Here is an 18,143-nt window from a genome sequence, read left to right on the forward strand (position 1 = left end):
CAAGGGGAATTCATCCCATTTCCATTCAATGGCCACTTCCTAAAACATTACTTCGAGGCCTAAAATTGAAAAAATAAATTAAAAGTTATTTTTTTTTTTAAAAAAAAATTTAAAAATTTAAATTTAAAAAACATAAAAAATTAAAAATTAAAATAATTCTACAAGTGTGTTTACTTTCTGGATGCATGTTTTACTTTTCTGTAGGTGCATTTATTTTCAGTTAAATGTTTGCTTTAAAAGTTGTGTATGTCTTTTCTTGTTAGTCTAGGGGTCAGGTGCAATCAATACTCTTTCATGACACATTTCATAGACCACTCTTTTTTATTTCAACTATTAGGAAGAGGTTTTTTTTTTCCCAAAGCATTTAGATGATTTTGTTTCTTGTACCAACTAAAGAACAAATGCTACTTGTAGTTGTAAAGGACTTTTAAGTTGAAATCAAAATTGCAGATCGGTAGTTCTTAACACTTTGTAAATTTTAAAAAATTGACTATCTTAGTGTTTTCATATCAAGGTTGATAGTACCAAGGCATAGTTAAAACAAAAAGTATTTTCAAGGAATTGCTAAGGTTACTATTTAGAAAGTGGAATGCAAATGTTATCAAACTAAAGAAAGAATCTAAGAAATGACACCAATGCCTTGGCCACACAATCTAATTATGGTCGAGGTACAAAAGAAAAAGGAATAAAGATGGTGTTAAGTGTAAAAATGCCTAAGAATCCAAAAAGGTAATTAGACAATAGGTATATGCACTCCAAATTGGCTATCCAAGATCTATACAAATTGCTTCATGGAATAATTGAATGGAAAAATATGAGCTCCATGAAGAAGAAATCAAAAGAGATTACTCAGGACCCAAATTGAAAAAATGATAATGTGTTAAGAGCCCTCAGAGTAGATTCTCTTATTTGGTAAAACAATGATTGATACACAAGTCTTATAATAATTCCTGATGAATGGACTGGTGGAGTGGAAGATTGTTTCCAAGTTGCTTGAAGCTCGTGATAGATTTCACTGAATGTCAAAGGAAATAAACTCACTATGAACACATTGAGCTTGAAGACTCAAGATTCTAAATTTTTTGACTATCAAGGAACTCAAGAGCTTCTTGAAGTGTTCAAAATTCAGTTGTCATTTGGCACATGTTAGAAGAATGCTTGCTAATAAAGAAATGCCTTCTTCATTTCTTTCCTTTTTGTTGGCGCTATTTGTTGTGGTTTCATTATGTACACCCCATTTCTCCTAGAAATGGTGACCCCCTAGTAAATTTGTCACCTAGATCCCTAGTTTGGGGCCTCAATCATATTTGGATTCCCCCAAGAGTCTATTTCAAGCCTCAACCTCTGACAAGGAGAGTTTGGAGTGTCATATTTGGAGGAAAAGTGAATTTTTAAAAGTTTTTTAGTGCAAAAGTGCACACTAGTGCACATGCACACCTTGTCAATATGCACAAGTGTGCCCAATGTGTAAGTGTGCACTCTTCTCCCTTTGGAGATGTACACATGTGCTCTTGTGCACCTCCAGAGGGTATGCACCTGCAAGGGTGCACACTTGTAGAGGTGTACACCCAAGGCCTAGGATCTATATAAACCCTAAACCCCTCAACACCTCCTCATTCTTTTTTTCACACTGTGGACTCCCACACCCTTGTAGCTCTTTACATGCACATTTCCTCTACTTGCAACTTGCACAACACTTAAACACAAGGTTAGATACTTAGAAGGTGCGCACATGCACACCTCATAGGGGTGCACATGTGCACACCTTCCTTTTTCTCATAAAAAGAACAAGACAACCTAATTACCCTAAAAAATAAGACAAAAAAATATTAGAAGGTGCATACATGCACACCTCCTCAAGGTTTCCATGTGCACACCTTCTAAACCTTAAAAATAACCTAAGGAAAAAGGTGAACATGTGTGCACCTCCTCAAGGTGTGCACATGTGCACATTTTATGCCTTCAAACAACACTTAAGCATATAAGGGTGCAAGCATACACACCTCATCAAGGTGCACACCCTTTTACACAATTCAAAACATTAAGAAATTAGTCTAATCCCCTTATATATCTTGCCACTATGCATGTGCATAGTTGCGCACCTCCCCAAGGTGCATATGTGTGAACATGCACAATTGCACACAAATGATCATTTAGGGACCATTTAGCACACCTATAAGGGTGTGCTAGGTGCACTAATTTGCATGTCAGGGCTAATAAGGGGAACAAATTAGTTTTTGATTTTTTTGGGTCAATTTGTGCTAGGTTTTAATCTATTAGGGTTTGTTTAGGTCTAATTTTAGCTTTTTAAAATAGTCTCTACTTTCTTGTGAAGATAAAGTAGCATCATCATCCTCCTCAATGGCAAAAAATATTTCTCCCAAGCCAATTTTTTTTAAAGTACCAAGATGCACCAAGAAAATATCACTTTCAAGATGGACATTCTAAAATCAGAGATACCGAGCTTGGTCACATTGATTGGAATGCCTTCCTCACCATTTGCCATAAGAAAAAATAATGATCTACAATAGTATCAATGTTCATAAGATCAAGGCTGGTAAATGTGGCATCACATCCTACTTTTTTACAATCTTCAAAAGTCATCATGGCTCTCATAGAAAACTATATGATTGAAGAAAAGGTCATCAAGAGTGTTGCAGGGGAGATAGTCCTGGACCATTAACCCTAAAACATCGAGAAGGTGTTTCACCTTCCTAGGGCTGATCAATACTTATAGATATCTTATGAAAGAGCAAAAATATGGTAACAAGAAAATGAGAAAGAAACCAAAGAGATAATTCAATCATCTTTCTTGATTGATAGGACACTAGAGGGCCAAAAAGTTGACAAAGTAGAGATGACCCGAGGATATATGAAGGATGATGTTGGATATGCCATTGTGCTCTTGAGTAGAAAATCTACCAAAGTTATATCTTCTTTTGCTCTTTTCACATTGCTATCTCCTCCATAGTTCTTTGCTAGTTTGTTCCACATGTCATATGCATTAGGGAAATATTTGACTTCATCAAATTCAGAACTGTTGAGAGAGGAAGCAATATCAATAATTATATTGTATTGTGATTCTTCATGTCCACCATTTGATCCATAGTTAAAGGCTTTGGTGGTGCTACATATTGATTCTCTAAGAAGTGGATACTTGTATCTCCAATGGGTCAAGGATGTAGCTTCATCTGTTCTTGCCATGCTAAAAATTTATCTCTGTTAATCTTAGGGATCTCTCTTCTATAAGACATCTTTGATCTTTATCTTAGGTCTTTGAAACCTTTCCTACAAGCACCAAAAGCTCTCTAATAACAATTACTGGAAAGATAAGATAACTAAGAGGGGAGGGTTGAATCAATTACCATAAAAAAAATTCTAATTCCCTTCAATGTCAATACAAATTTCTCACTAATCCAAATACTTGTATTGTTTAGTTATAACTAGATCCACACTCTAACTTGGTTAACAAAGAAGTCTTAAGATATTAATGTGTACTAACCTTTAGTAACTTAGATGCAAATACATAAAAATTTAAGAAAATAACATGAACACATGAGACACCAAGATTTAACATGAAAACCCAATTTGGGAAAACCACCAATGCAACTAGTTACAACTATTCACTCTTCTAAAGTGAGCCTTGTTAAGATCCAACCTTTTTTAAGATTACAAAACACATGATTAAGTGTAACCCTATTAGAGGATTTGAATCACCCTATTAGGAGTGGTATTATTAGAGATCTTCAAACACTTCAATCTAGAAATGCCACCTTGTTAGAGGATTTACAAAATGATTGTTAAGTGAACTCTATAAGAGATTTCTTCATTGCTACAATTGTTAGAGAGTAACAATTTTTGACCTAATTGATGAGGCAACTAAATTTTTAGATTCAAGTTAATGTTATGGTTAATCCTCTTGATCCTCCTTGATCAAAATATTCTTTGTAGCTCCTTAGATGTTTTATCTTTAATTAGATATCCTTCTTAATTCACATCTTTTTCATTCTTCTTGTATTGCTACATTTAATTCATAACTTGAACTTTCACATATATGAAACTAAATGTCAATTCATCTTAAATACCCTCTCAAACAAACATTTAACATCTACTAGGTTAGCTTGCATTAACCATTTAATTAAAAAAAGTATTTTTTGAGCAGTTGGCTAACACTAAAATGAGTCACTCAGTTAATACTGAATTCCTCTAGTAACTGACATGACTCAATTAATACTAACAATCTTCACTGACTAACTTGGCTCAACTAATACTAAATTTCTATGATGACCAACTAAACTTGGTTTCTTCTAAATTTAGCTCGGTTGATACTAAATTCTTCTATAGTACATGATTGAGCTTGATTAACACTAGTTGTGCTCAATTATGTTGAGCTCTCATTTTGCATGATGCCTAATGACATGAATCCTTTCAAACTCCTCTCTTGAAAAGCCATTCAAAAATTAACTCTAAGGTTCTAGGAAATCTTGCAACCTACTAGAATCTACTCAGTAGAAGATAAATGTAAGTTTTCATGAGGAAGCCTTTGCTAGTTCAACCAATTTCAGATAAGATATTGAATCTTCTTGCTACATCAACCACACAAAAAGAAGTATATTTTTGTATCTTTTTGTTTATAATGAATGAAGTTTTAACTATACAACTATATTAATTTCTAAATTAACCAAGTGTTTGCAAAAATAAAATAACGAAGATAGGGTAACAAGAAGTTTAAGAAAATGACTTAAATGTAAATCCCTAATAGACATAAGCCAAGAAAATAATACATTTGTGAATTAAGCATTTGAAATGATCGGTAGGTAACCAATAAAAATAGGAGAAACACTTCCTTAATTCCATTGGTGCAATTGTCAATGGGAATTTAGTAACTGTAAGATGTTTCACTTTTCATTAGATTGCAAGGCCACAAAAAGTGCACTCATGTGATACAAAAAGCTATGTATGAACAATAGGTGATCTCTTCTCTAGCTAATTATGTAAGAAGAATTTGTAAACACATGACAAACACCAGAATTAAAAGACCACTCAATCAAAATAATACAACGAAAGCATTGGCTCCATTACATTCCATGAACATACATCCACAAAATATAACACACTCTAGCAAGAATCACTACACTCAAAATGAGAGCACCAATAGCATATATTATTGCATCAAAATAACAGCTTGGAATGCATATTTACTTCCTCAATTTATAGGGAATTGTTTCCTCAATTTGTGTTGAGAGTGAGAGATTCCTTCATGAAAATATATGCAGCTTAAAACTAATAAAACAAATCTATCTATCTATCTATCTATCTATCTATATATATAAAAATTGACTCTCTAGGAAGTGGTAAGAAGGAATCCACCCTTGTTTATATCATTTAATGCATGCATGAGCCTTTGCATGTCTTAAAATAAAGAAAGAAGCAATAGATAAAGAGAAAAAAGCTATTAGATGATGTGAGAGTCTTTAGAGATGCCAAAAATAGAAGATCAACCTTCTTTGGGTGTATGTAGGAGTTAATATACCGTCAGAATGCATTTTTGGTGCATGGAAAGCTCTAAATTTGGAACTAGTAGTTAACTTTCAATGCACCTTTGGAGAGGTGCACCTTAGTGAGAAGTCCAAAAAATCCAAAATTTTCTAGGTGTCAAAACTGAAATTCTAGCTTCTGGGTTTTCTTCCCCTTTATACTAGAGTTATGTCTAGATGTTTTCTCTTGAATTTCTCTATGATCTCCATCATTTGGGTTGCATCTAGAAAATCTAAAGCATCATACTTATCCTTTACTATCTGTCGATAGTTGCCCACTTCTATGTTAGTCTCCACAAAACCAACTATACATCTAATTCTAGTAATGCCTCCTCTGTCTTGAATGCTTGTCTAATGTCTTCATCAGTCAAAGCTTCTTCAAAGGTCTTTTGAAACTATTCAACAACTATTTTCATAGACATGAGTTTATCCCTTGATTCATCTTCAAAAATGTCAAGGCAAGCATCATTGTAAGACTTCTTAGTTTCCAAAATCTGCTCTTGGGTTTGATCCTTGAGCTTATGAATATCTACATGTAATGTCTCCATTACTTTATTACCAACAAAAATATTCTCAATCTAATCATCTAGCTTATCTAATTCATCCCCCATATATACATCCATAAGCATATGATACATCTATCCCTTTTTGACTATAATGCTTGAAGGTCTTTACCCCAGGTATGTACCTCATCCATTAGTCTAAAATCCTGGTTTAGTAGAGCAACCAACCTATCTGAATTATTTTGCATATGGTGCAACAATTTAATGTTTCCTTGTATTATCTACACACATTTTTCCTTAAAAATTTCTTGCCATAGCTAACATGCCTTCAAAAATGGATCCAATTGTACAACTATCTTCTCCTTCCTATCAAGTGCCAAACCTAGAGGCACCTCAAGATTATTAGGGTCCAAAGGACCAACCACTTCACACAAATAGCCTCTTAGAAGCTCATTATATTTTTGGAACCTCAATAATTTAGACTCATCTTTTTCTAGATGGTTTAATACCTCTTTAATTCCTGTACTGACCATCAATTTGGTAGTATCCATCATAGGCCTACCCAACAAGACCTCTTGAATTTGATAATATTTTGGATTTAGATCTTTAGTATCTACATGTGGAGGAGGGAATGACAATATGAGAGAACAAGTCCTAATTTTTGTTTTTCGTAATAAAGGCCAATATACGTGCATCACCCTTAGGTAACTCCATTTTCTTGAGGGATTTAACTAATTATTTCATTCCATTGTCCTCACTAGAATACAACTACCCTTTATGCCTAACCATCACCTCTTTATTCAACCATCTTGGAGTAGTTTCCATTGGAGATATATACTTATATGAAGAGGGGGTTTGTTTTGCTAGACCCTTTCCCTTATCACTCCTCTTCGGAGTCTTTTCTTTCTGTGAGGGATCTACATCAGGCATCCCTATGTCTGTTGAGTCCATAGTACTTACCTCTATATCTTGAGAAGTTTTTTGAGGTTCTTCATATATTTTCCCCTCTTTTGATACTTCTTCATCAGGTCTTTATTGTGGTTCCTCTTCCTGCATAGCTTGTACTTGCTCTTTATTAATAGGAGGGAGAGGAGTGGCTAAACCTTTATCCAAGAAAGATAAATCTTGACCTAGTGATGTTAGGACACCTAGAGGTCCTTGTGAAGAAGGTGGAAATTTACTCTAATATCCTCCTAAAGGCCAATTCATTGGTGTATCCCTTATCTTTTCACCTATGAGTTTAGTACCTACAAGCATGAAGTCAAAATATGACATTTTAAAGACATTAGTCCCTTGGTCCTCTTGTTCATCAATCCATAGTTAGAGTTCATTCTCCAAGGTTGTAACCTGAATAGGTTGTGTAGGAATAGATGCTGGTGATATGGTGGAACTCCTTCTTCATTCTACCTTGTAGCCTTACCTAGATGAGTCCTCTAATTGAAGGGAGGGTTATCCTATTCATCTTCTTCATTCTCTTCATCTTCGTTAAGAATGGTTTCCAGGACTAAAGGAATATGAATAATCTTTCTTTTCACTTTCTGTCTTCTAGTCCTTTTGATTGGAGTTTTAGACTTTTTTCTCTTAGGAGCTGATGGAGAGGCTTCTTCCTCTTGAACCTATGGGGACACCTCATGTGCTTCCTCTTCAGGTCCATGTCCTTGTTTTGGTGGTGGCACTTGTGGATTATCTTGAGCTTGAGTGACTTCTTGGGCTTGAGTCCCTTCAACTTCGGGCTCAACTCGTTAAGTAGAAACTCTTTTCCTTTTATTCTTTCCTTTCTATGCTTTGAAGTATCCAACTTCCCTATTATGTTGATGCACCATTTTTCTTCCTAATTAGAGATTGAGCTATGAATGTTGGTACTATAAATTTCACCCCTCTTCCCTTTACTGGGTGGGTTGTGGCCTACAAGACTACTATTTTAGGAATCAATTCTAGCTTAAATGGCTTCTTAATCCATTCCTTGGTCAACTGGATGATATGCCTCACCTTGCGATTGATATCCACATTTTCTTCTCTATCAATTTATGAATTCATGATTAGCTGATTGTATATCTTATCTTGATTATACAAGGGTTCTAAGACCTCTATAGTGTCTTGTTGAATAACCTTCAATGGGACCTTTATTTTTAGGGCACTACTTGCCAAATAAAGAGTCATCCTACAATAATCTCTTCTCTGGATATTGTGGTCATCTACTATATTCATCCAATGATCCTCTATGGCATCCTCATGTTTAAATTATTTTCCTACCAAGTATTGAACTTTGCCAATATTGTTAAAACATGGATGAGGTGAATTATAATCCTTTAAGGGATATTTATCCCATTTTGACTCAAAAGTAATGATATCCTACTGTTGCTTGACACTAAATGGACCTTGTAATTAGGTTGTAATCAGGTTGTAATCACTGGATTGTAATAAGATCGAACTTGCTGTTTGGTGGACGTAGCCCAGGGATTGGGTGAACCACGTTAAATCTTGGTGCCTTGTGTTCATTTTTTGTGTGTTCTACTATTTTTTTGTTATTGGTTATATTTGCATGTAGTTTTTATTTTTGTTCGTGGTTTATCCTAATAGACCTATGGTGATCAGCCATACCCAAGTCTTCTTATGTTATTTCCTTACTCCATCATATGCAGATACGAGTTTTCATGCAATCTATAGAAAAATGAGTCTATCACATGGATACCTAGGGAGCTTCTTAGGATTTATAGCTATACCTACTACCCTTAAGTAGGTGAATGTCTTGAATTTGATGTAATAGGTTCCTATTTCTACAATTCTTGTTGCTACCTCTACTAACATCCTTTTTGCATAATCAACTTAATTGAATTATATGATTGCAAAAATGAAAGCACCACTCACTATCTTGTATTCTTTGCTCTAATTTGACAAATTTTTCTTCATTAGTTGGGGGTATACTACATAAGGCACAGCATCAACATCTTGCATGTTTCCCTTCTTAAACAACCCTAGGTAGTCTGTAAACTTTTTGCTAACATATATACCAAATTTGAAGTCATATATAATCTAGGGTTAGTTTTAACTGCAACCAACTATTCATCCATATTCTCACTAAGTATTGTGGCCCAGTTAGTTGTCATCTTTTTCGTTTTGATGGTCTCAAGGAAATATACCATCCAAATGTTGAAGTGCCCTACTACCCATAGACCCATAATCCTACTCAAAAGAATAATGGAATATCCAATATCATCCTTCATATACCCTCTAGTCATGTTAAATTTTCTATCTTTTCTTCCCATAGGTGTTCTATCAATAAAATATGATGATTTAATAATCTCTGCAGCTTCGTGTTCAAGATCCCTATACCGCTTTTTTTCTTGATGATAAGTCAACCTAATGTACTAATCTACCCTTGGAAGATGGAATAATTTATTGATGTTCTTTGGTCTTAGATCTAGGATGATCTCTCCTGTTATGCTTTTCACCACTCTCTCTTCTGATACATAATTCTCTACTAAGGCCATAGTAAATCTTAAAGATTGTACCGATATAGGGTGTGAAGTTGCATTTACCAATCCTAATCTAATAAGTGCAAAAATCATTAAGGATCTCTCATTTGGCTTGTTGCAGAGTACTAAGAATGCATTCCAGTCAATATGACCTAACTCAGTGTCCTGAATCTCTAAATGCACATCATGGAAGCATGCTTTTGGTTGGACACCTTGAAACTTAAAGATCACCAATTTTGGAGCAATCTTCACTACGAGTGAGGATGAGGAGGAAGCTATTTTATCCACACAAAACTAAAATACATTAGTCCTAGAAGGTGGAAAATACAATCCATAACAAACCCTAATGACTAAAAAATCTGACCCATAACCCTAAAACCCATTAAAACACTTGAAAACCTCAACTGGACTTTGTTATGCAACACTTTAGACCACCTTGCACACCTTGAGGGTGTGCTAGGTGCACTTTTTCATCAAAGAAAACTTAATCAACTAAGGGTGCATACTTGCACACCCTAACATTGTCAAGGCTTAGCTTTAAACTTAAATGGTGTGTAGTTGCACACTTTGGAAAGGTGTGCACCTACACACCATTATTGTATTGCCTTAGGGTTCTATGATTGAGAGGTGTGTATATGTACACCTTGGATAGGTGCACTTATGTGCACCTTTTAATTAAGGGAATGTTTTAGTTAATTTATTTTTAAAATTTTGTTGTGAGTAAAGGTGCGCACCTTGTGCATCTTGGATAGGTGTGCATGGTGCACACCTTCAATTTTAATGTTTTGTTTGTGTGTGTGTGTGTGTGTGTGTGTGTGTGTGTGTGTGTGTGTGTGTGTCTGTGTGTGAAGGAAGCTAGAGATTAGGTGCATGTCTATAGGTGCAGAGATGCACTTACAATTGATTAAAGGAGAAGAATATGGAGAATGGGGGATCCCAGGCTTTTATATGCTCAAGATGGAGCACACCTTTTGGAGGTGCTAGCCTATGCATGTGCACACTTCCAAAGGGAAGCATTCCCACACTTAGTGCATCTAGTGCACTAACACACCTTGAGGGTTATTTAGGTGTGCTAGTGCACTCCTCTACTACAAAAATTCACATTCTTACCTTTAAAATTTCAATTTTTGGCACATGGGTTTTCAAGTAGAGGACTAGGCTAGACTCAGACCCTGGACTAGGGGCCTAGGAAAGCAAAAATAAATAACTAGGGGGTCTGCATTTCTAGTAGAAATGGGGCATGTGTTGTGAAATCACAATAGGTTAGAGTGTGACATTTGTATAACATCAATGATAATATACAATTGAATAATTTTTTTCAACAATCTAGGCACATTTAGGCCTTCAAAACTAAGCCCAAAGTTTTTGTACTAAAAATTTATGCCAAAAATCCACAATAACTTCACTAGTACTTATGATATGGAATTGAGCCTCAACTAGCAAGTTGATATGACTAAGATGAATCTCCACCTCTAAAATTAGGATATTCTAAGCTTGTATCACTAAAGTAGATAAAGAGAAAGTCTCCATAGACAACAAGTCTACAATAGGAACACCACTATCCAAATAACTAAAATGAAATAGTTTTGGTTGATGCAAGATTTATCTTACACTCAGGATGCTCTTGCATCACACACCCAGGGTAAGTTGTGAAGTGACCTCATCATGCCTCACATGTTCAAAGGAAAACCAAGATGGTTAACCTCCTCCCTTGCTAGCTAGGATGAATCTTCTATTGGCCTCCCTTTTCATTTGACTAGGTATTCATCATAAGTTCTATTTCATGTTATTTTTCCAACATGATTGTCTAGTATCTCCCCAATCTCTTTTGTAGTTGAACTAGCTATTGGAATACCCCACTATGCTTCTACAATTTCATCTCCATCACCTCTTTCAAATATTAAATGTTAAATACTAGTGAAATATTCATTTCAACATGCATTTCCATAATCATCCCTTTCCACTATCTTGCATGGGCCAAACTTCTTCATTTTTAGCTTATTATATGTGCCCACTAGAAAATGCTCCTTTCTCAAATGAACCATGACTTCATCTCCAATGTAAAATTTCTTATACCTTATTTTCACATCTACCTTAGCCTTGTACTATGTAGTCACCTTTATAATGTGTTTCCTCACCTTCTCATGGATGTTCCTCATATTTTCACAAAATTATTTTTCTTTAGCGCTACTTATCTCTCATTTATCCAATTTCCTCAATTCAGAAGAATTTTTGAGACTACCCCCATATACAATCTAGAATTGTAATTTTCTAGTACTCTTGTTGATAGAATTATTATATGCAAATTCTACCTATGGTAAAGTTAGATCCCATCCTTTTGGTTTATCTCCAACCAAACATCTCAATAAGTTTCTCAAATTCATGTGATTCACAAATTTTTTCTGTCCATCAATCCATAGATGGTGTGATGAACTAAACTTCAAGTTTGTCTTCAATTTCTTCCATAATGTATGCCAAAAATACCCAACACACTAGTACATTTGCACTTGTTTTTCTACCAAATTTTTTGACCAAAGGTATGGTTTCTTTTATTTTTTGGTTTCCATCCCTGCATTGATAAAAAATGCCCTAAGTTTTTCCTATGTTGGTCAAAATTTTGACCAACTCGGGTCATAACCTTAATATGTGAAAAGTATATTGGTCAAAAAGTATGTTAAAATTTAATCTTGATATATTCGTGTAGGCTTATAGTGGTATCATGATACTTTTATGTTATTTCATTCTCATGTAGGCATGAAAATTTGCAGGTGATATTGATACTTCACAGGTGATATTGGGGCTTTGTGGGTAATATTGGGGCAGTGATTGATCACTATGAGCGCAAATTTATAGAGCACAATTCAGATTTTGTTAAATTCAATACTCAAATAATGGGGCGCTAATTAGCCCAATTTTGATCCTACGGTGAGCATTGTGCATTTCACATATTTGCTTGGTATATTTCCTCTATTTTTCTTCCTTGATTTGTCTTTTATAATTTCTATTGAATTTGTCATTTTTCTAGCATTGGAGTTGCAACATTATCTGTATTGAAAAACATAAATTTTAGGGCAGCTATTTCAGTCCGATGGGTAGAAGCGTGTATTGTTTGGATTTAGGAAGAATCTGCATGTTCTTGCAAAGTCCAACATAGAGTTTATGCAATTGATATTCTTCAGACAAGTTGAATATGCTAATACTTTATCTTCCTCTTATTGGTAGCTCTGATTATTTGTTTGAGCTTAATAGGGATTTAAGATTTGATTCAATCAATATTTGTCGATTTTATTTTTATTTTTCAATGTTCAAGTTTCTTAGTCAAGTTTCTCTATCATACATTTTTTCTTGTCAATGGTGGCTTCTTCTAATTAAAGACCATAACTTATCATTCGACCATATTTGAATAAATCTAATTGGAAAAATTTACATGAGCTCTCACCTTTTGGTTACTAGTACATTGTTGGTTCATGTGTGATTCTCTTATTTTATCAAGACCTTCCATAGAATCACACTACAAATATTTTGGTATTCCAATGGGTTATGTTAGCTTCAAACATGCTTACATAAATAATGTTTTGGTATTCAACCATATTCCTTCCTTATCAATTGATGATTTCACTTATTTTTCACAATTCCAAACAACTATTCTTCTCATCTTTTGATCTAAGACTTGAAATGTACTCTCCTACATAGACCTTCCATGACCCTTAATCTAGATACATACTCATTCAGACTCCAAATATTTTCTATAGCCTTCATACTATTAAGAACTTTCCAAGAAAAAAATGGACATTCTAATTCAATTTATATACAACTTCATGAGAGTAGACTCTTCAAACAAATACAATGAATTTCTAGAACTTGTGATTTATCTTTATACACTTGTGGGTGTTTAAAAGACGACATCTTTGATCTTTGTTGCTATTTATGACTAAATAACCTGATTTTTATAGCAAAGTCATTCTTTTAATATTTACATTGGTATTCTTCAACAATATCAAATTCATCTTCATCAAATGCTTCAATTTTTTTGAGCTTTGAATGGCATGAGACCTCTTTTCCATTTTGCCTCTCCACATATTTCATCAACATCTTTAACAATGATATCTAATTTTGGTTGCATTTTGGTACAGATCAACCTTTCCTAAACCCATGAATTGTGACTCCAAACTCAACTTTCTTTTGAATTGAATCCAAGAATCTTCCAGCTACACTACATCCATGGTATTACCTTTATTATGAATAATCATGTCACAAATGCTAAGCTTTCAACAATCTCCTACTACAATACAATCATACTATAGTGATCACTATTCTCTTGATTAGAGCAATGATCTTTCTTCTTCATGGTGACTACAAGCACCAATCTCAAACTCCCATAAATCTTTACTAAAAGCTTTAGTGGATTTGTGTTTTTGATTGTCCACAAATCTTACGTGAATTTTACAAATACATTTTTATATTCAAAATTTTCCAACATGGCTCTCTAATCAAACACCTCAATTCCTTTCACACATATTTCCCTTTATTCATTTATATATATTATTTAAATGTCTATTCATGGATTTAGCACCTGCTGGTTTTATGTCTATATAGGAGACACATAGTATGTTTTGATGGAAGAAGTCATTTTAGGCAAATAATCTTGCATTTTGTTACAGGGCCACATCCAAGACTAAGCTCCAACAACCTAATGATTCTTCCTAGAAGCCTGCAACTGATCCTTTTGTTGCAATTTTAGAAGCAAATTATTTTTCCTCAAATGCATCATCAACTACATTTCATGACCCTCTTGAAGAATTTGGCCTACCAACTAAGTCTGCTAGTATGAATGATAGAAAAAGTTCTACCAATGGAGCTATTGGAATTGATGATATCTTTGATGACTTTTCTCAAGCAGTTCCCTTGGCCTCATCTCCCATTGATAATTTTGGTAAAGACCAAAACCTATTTAAGAAAAATCAATTCTTGAGTCCTCAAACTAAGGATAGCAGAGAGGCTATGTAAAGAAAATCTCCAAAGAAAGTCTCAACAGATAACCTAGAGAAAAATCATGCCAAGATATGTTCAAGTGACCCTTTAGCAAATTTTGATATACCAAGTAGCATTGTCGATGCTTCCATAGAATCTTCTTCAAATGCCAATAACCATTCTTTGCATGAAGACTCTACATTTTCTAGTAACCTAAATTCAAAGGAGACTTCTTTCCTCAAAAAGCCTAATGACAACTTAGAGATTGTCTATGATAGATGAATTACTATAGATGACATTCAACATTTTATGAAACCTACATCAGCCTCACCACCATCAAGGTTACCTCCTCCTCTATTGATCAAGCAAGGGCCCTCAAAATCATATAGAGAAGCATTTGGTTCTAAAAAATCATCTGTCATTTCTTTAATTGATGAACTTGAAGAGTTTGCAATGGGTAGGTCTCAAGGTTGTGCTCATTAGAGAGGGGAAAAATCATCATATGAAGAAGGCATTGGAAGCAATTCAGAAATAATTGCAATAAAGGATTTTATGGAAAAGGCTGAAGAAAAACTAAAAGTTTATAAGAAAGTGAGAGAGAAGGAAAAGGAAGAAGATATCGTCAAGGCTAGGCAAATTTAAAAGCAAGAGAGAGAAGAAAGAACAATGGAATAGGTTGGTGAGCATGAAGAAAGGGCAAGGGTGGCAAGGCTAGCTCAGAAGGCTCATTAAGAGAGAGGATAGAGAAAAAGAGGAATGAGAAAGAGAAAGGCTCAGAATAGAGAGAGAGAGAGAGAGAGAAAATAGCTATGAAGAGGAAAACAAAGGAGGTTCGTGAGAGAGTAACTATTGACGAACATGAAAAGGCACAAAGAGTTGTAGTTGAGAGGGAAAATAGAGAGGCTAATGAAAGGTTAGCTACTAAAGCACAGGAAAGAGCATAGAGAGTATATGTGGAGAAAATAGCTACAAAGGCAAGGGAAAAGGTAGGGGCTGAGGCAAGGGAAAGGGCAACTACAGAGGCAAGAGAATGAATAGCTTCAGAGGCAATGAAAAGAGTAACAACTGAGGCAAAGGAAAGAGCAGTGAGGGCTATTATGGAGAGAGCTACAATAGAGGTGAGACTTAGAGCTAAACATGCTACTATGGAGAGGGCTACTGCTAAAGTTCAAGGGCATGCTGTAGAAAGAGCATCGACTAAGAGGGCTGCTATAGCAAAAGAGAGGCAAATGAGAAATGACAATGATTTTGAATCTTTCTTTAGTATGGGTGCTCGACCAAGTAGTTCCCCTAGACAAAGACCAACCATGCCAATGAGATGTCTTAAAATAATTTATCTGATTATGTAATTGTTTTGTAGTTTATAGTGATTGCTATCTCTTTATGTAGCTAGCAAAATAAAACACACATCATTGAGTCTTTGACTGAGTTTTGGTTCTTCGCAGGATGCCTTTTTTAATGTGCAAACTCAAAACAAGAGATTTTCTAGTGAAGCACCCCATGAAACATCTTGAAGGGTTCCATCTAGTCTTAGGAAAACATCTTCTATGGCAAACATGATTGATTATTGGACATCTCTTTTTGGTAAGGACAAAAGATTAGAATGCCTACTTTATTTTGTTTGTCCATGCCAAGAACTTATAGTTTGCAATATTGTAGCTTTACCCAAAGTAGGTTTTATCTCTTACCATATTGGATTTCTTATCAAGATAAATGTTTTCTTCTCAAGGCAGTCCATCAGCTGATGAGTTTCATGAGGTTCAAGGAGAAATTGAGTAGAGGAGGTGAGCTAGGTTGGAACAACATCAACGCACCCATGAACAGATTGTATGACATTCTGCCTATTAGTATGAGGAGAATTGTTGTTAGGGATCTTGAACTTTAATTATAATATATTTTTGATACCTATCACATAAAGTAACATAAAACTATGGTCATTTATGATTTATTTAGATATATTCTACCTAGGGTCTCTATGTTTATGAAAGATGATGTTTTTGCATGTACATTTGCTCAAGAAAATAATTTGTTTACCAATTGTTTATTTAGTTTGGCTATTTATCTAATACTCATTTTCTACACTTTTAAGCCAAGGCATTAGCTAAAAACAATGAACATGATATGCAAGTTCAAAGAGATCAAGCTGAGAGAAAAGTAAAGTCTTGAATTTTCTTTGACATTCTATGAGATGATGACTCATTTTGACCTATTTGGTATTAATTTAAGCTAAATGGTAGCACTAACTTCTATTTCTATTATTACTCACCTTACTATGGTAGATTTCAATAGGTAATAATGATAATTTATGTAGATTAGATGACTTAATGCTGCACTACTACATAAAAAATTATCTTTTTTCCTCATAGACAAACAATCAAATGAAGTAGGTCAACCACACAATCTTGCATCTATAACCCTGCACAAGGGATTACAATCTACCGTTAAGTATCTTGGATGCCACTCAACCACCTCCTTGGACATCTTACTACACATCAACAATTGCAAACTCATATATATGGGAGTGAGAATTTAATTCAAAGAAAATGCTTCAACAATAGATTCACTTCATTTTACAAGTCACTAGCAGCAATATTGCAAATTTTTTTTGGGGTCTTCCATGCTCAAAACATTGAACACCATACCAAGTCTTGTATTCCCTATTGCATTACCAAGCCCACAACAAAGAAGCTAGGGCTCTACAATCCTCTACTAATATTTAATGTCCTAGGGAATCATTAGCATTGATTTCATTTGGAAACCACCTACATGAGAAAATGCTACAATGACTATTTATTGTAGTTAATGAGATTTCAAATATTTCCATAATGGTTGCATGTGTATGGTATTATCACATAGTTGAAGGGATATGTGAAGCAAAAGATCCTTTATGATGATTTGTGAGTATATATAACTTATAGTTTTTCTTCATTTTTAGTAGTACTTCAGTCTTTGTCATTTGAGTCTCCTTTAAATTAATTTTTTTGTAAGCAAATATATTTTCTCTTTCATGCTCTGTTGTGTGAGTTGTTAGATATGCTGATGTATGAGACTTATTTGATGACATGTTTGAGTAAATGAACCAAGCTTTTTAATGTAGGAATCTTGATGTGGGATTATATAAGAAGCATACTGAGCCCATTGATGCATGGAGCTAGAACACTATGAATATCTTGCTTCATACAATAATTTGTGCTCTAATTTCAAATTAGTATGCAAAGGCTACGAAGAGTGGCCCTTATTGATGATGAAAATTTGTGAAAAAGTTTCATGAAGGAAATTTGAAAGATTTATAATGATAATGAGTCAACTTTTCTTTGAATGGTGTGGCTTGTGTTTGGTAATCTTTAGGTTCCAACATTTAATAAACTATAGGAAGATAGGGCTGAATTAGTTCAAATCAGACTCATTGCATAGTGAGTTTGGCATGGGAAGGATGCTCTAGAGTTGGAGATGCTTGACATTTGCCTCCATTTATAGGCTTCCAATTCCTTGATTGTAGATATGAACTAGTTCACATTCAACTTCATTTATTTATTCAAGTGTAATATGCATACCTTCCGATGCATGGAGAAGTTAGTGGAGGGGCATGGTGCTTTACTGCTTCAAAATTGATAGACTTTGATTGCATGGTAGGATCTTGACCTTGAGGAGGCACA

The 18,143-nt window shown here is 34.6% G+C and overlaps 1 pseudogene; it reads left to right on the top strand.

Annotated features, from left to right (window-relative positions):
* Positions 1–16,320, top strand: part of LOC149531058 (uncharacterized) — a 129,064-nt pseudogene extending 112,744 nt beyond the window's left edge.
* The last annotated feature ends 1,823 nt before the right edge of the window (positions 16,321–18,143 follow it).

Source organism: Cupressus sempervirens, chromosome 11 (assembly GCF_028749045.1).
Source record: "Cupressus sempervirens isolate cs-2001-9-10 chromosome 11, ASM2874904v1, whole genome shotgun sequence".
In the NCBI taxonomy this organism is placed as follows: Eukaryota; Viridiplantae; Streptophyta; class Pinopsida; order Cupressales; family Cupressaceae; genus Cupressus; species Cupressus sempervirens.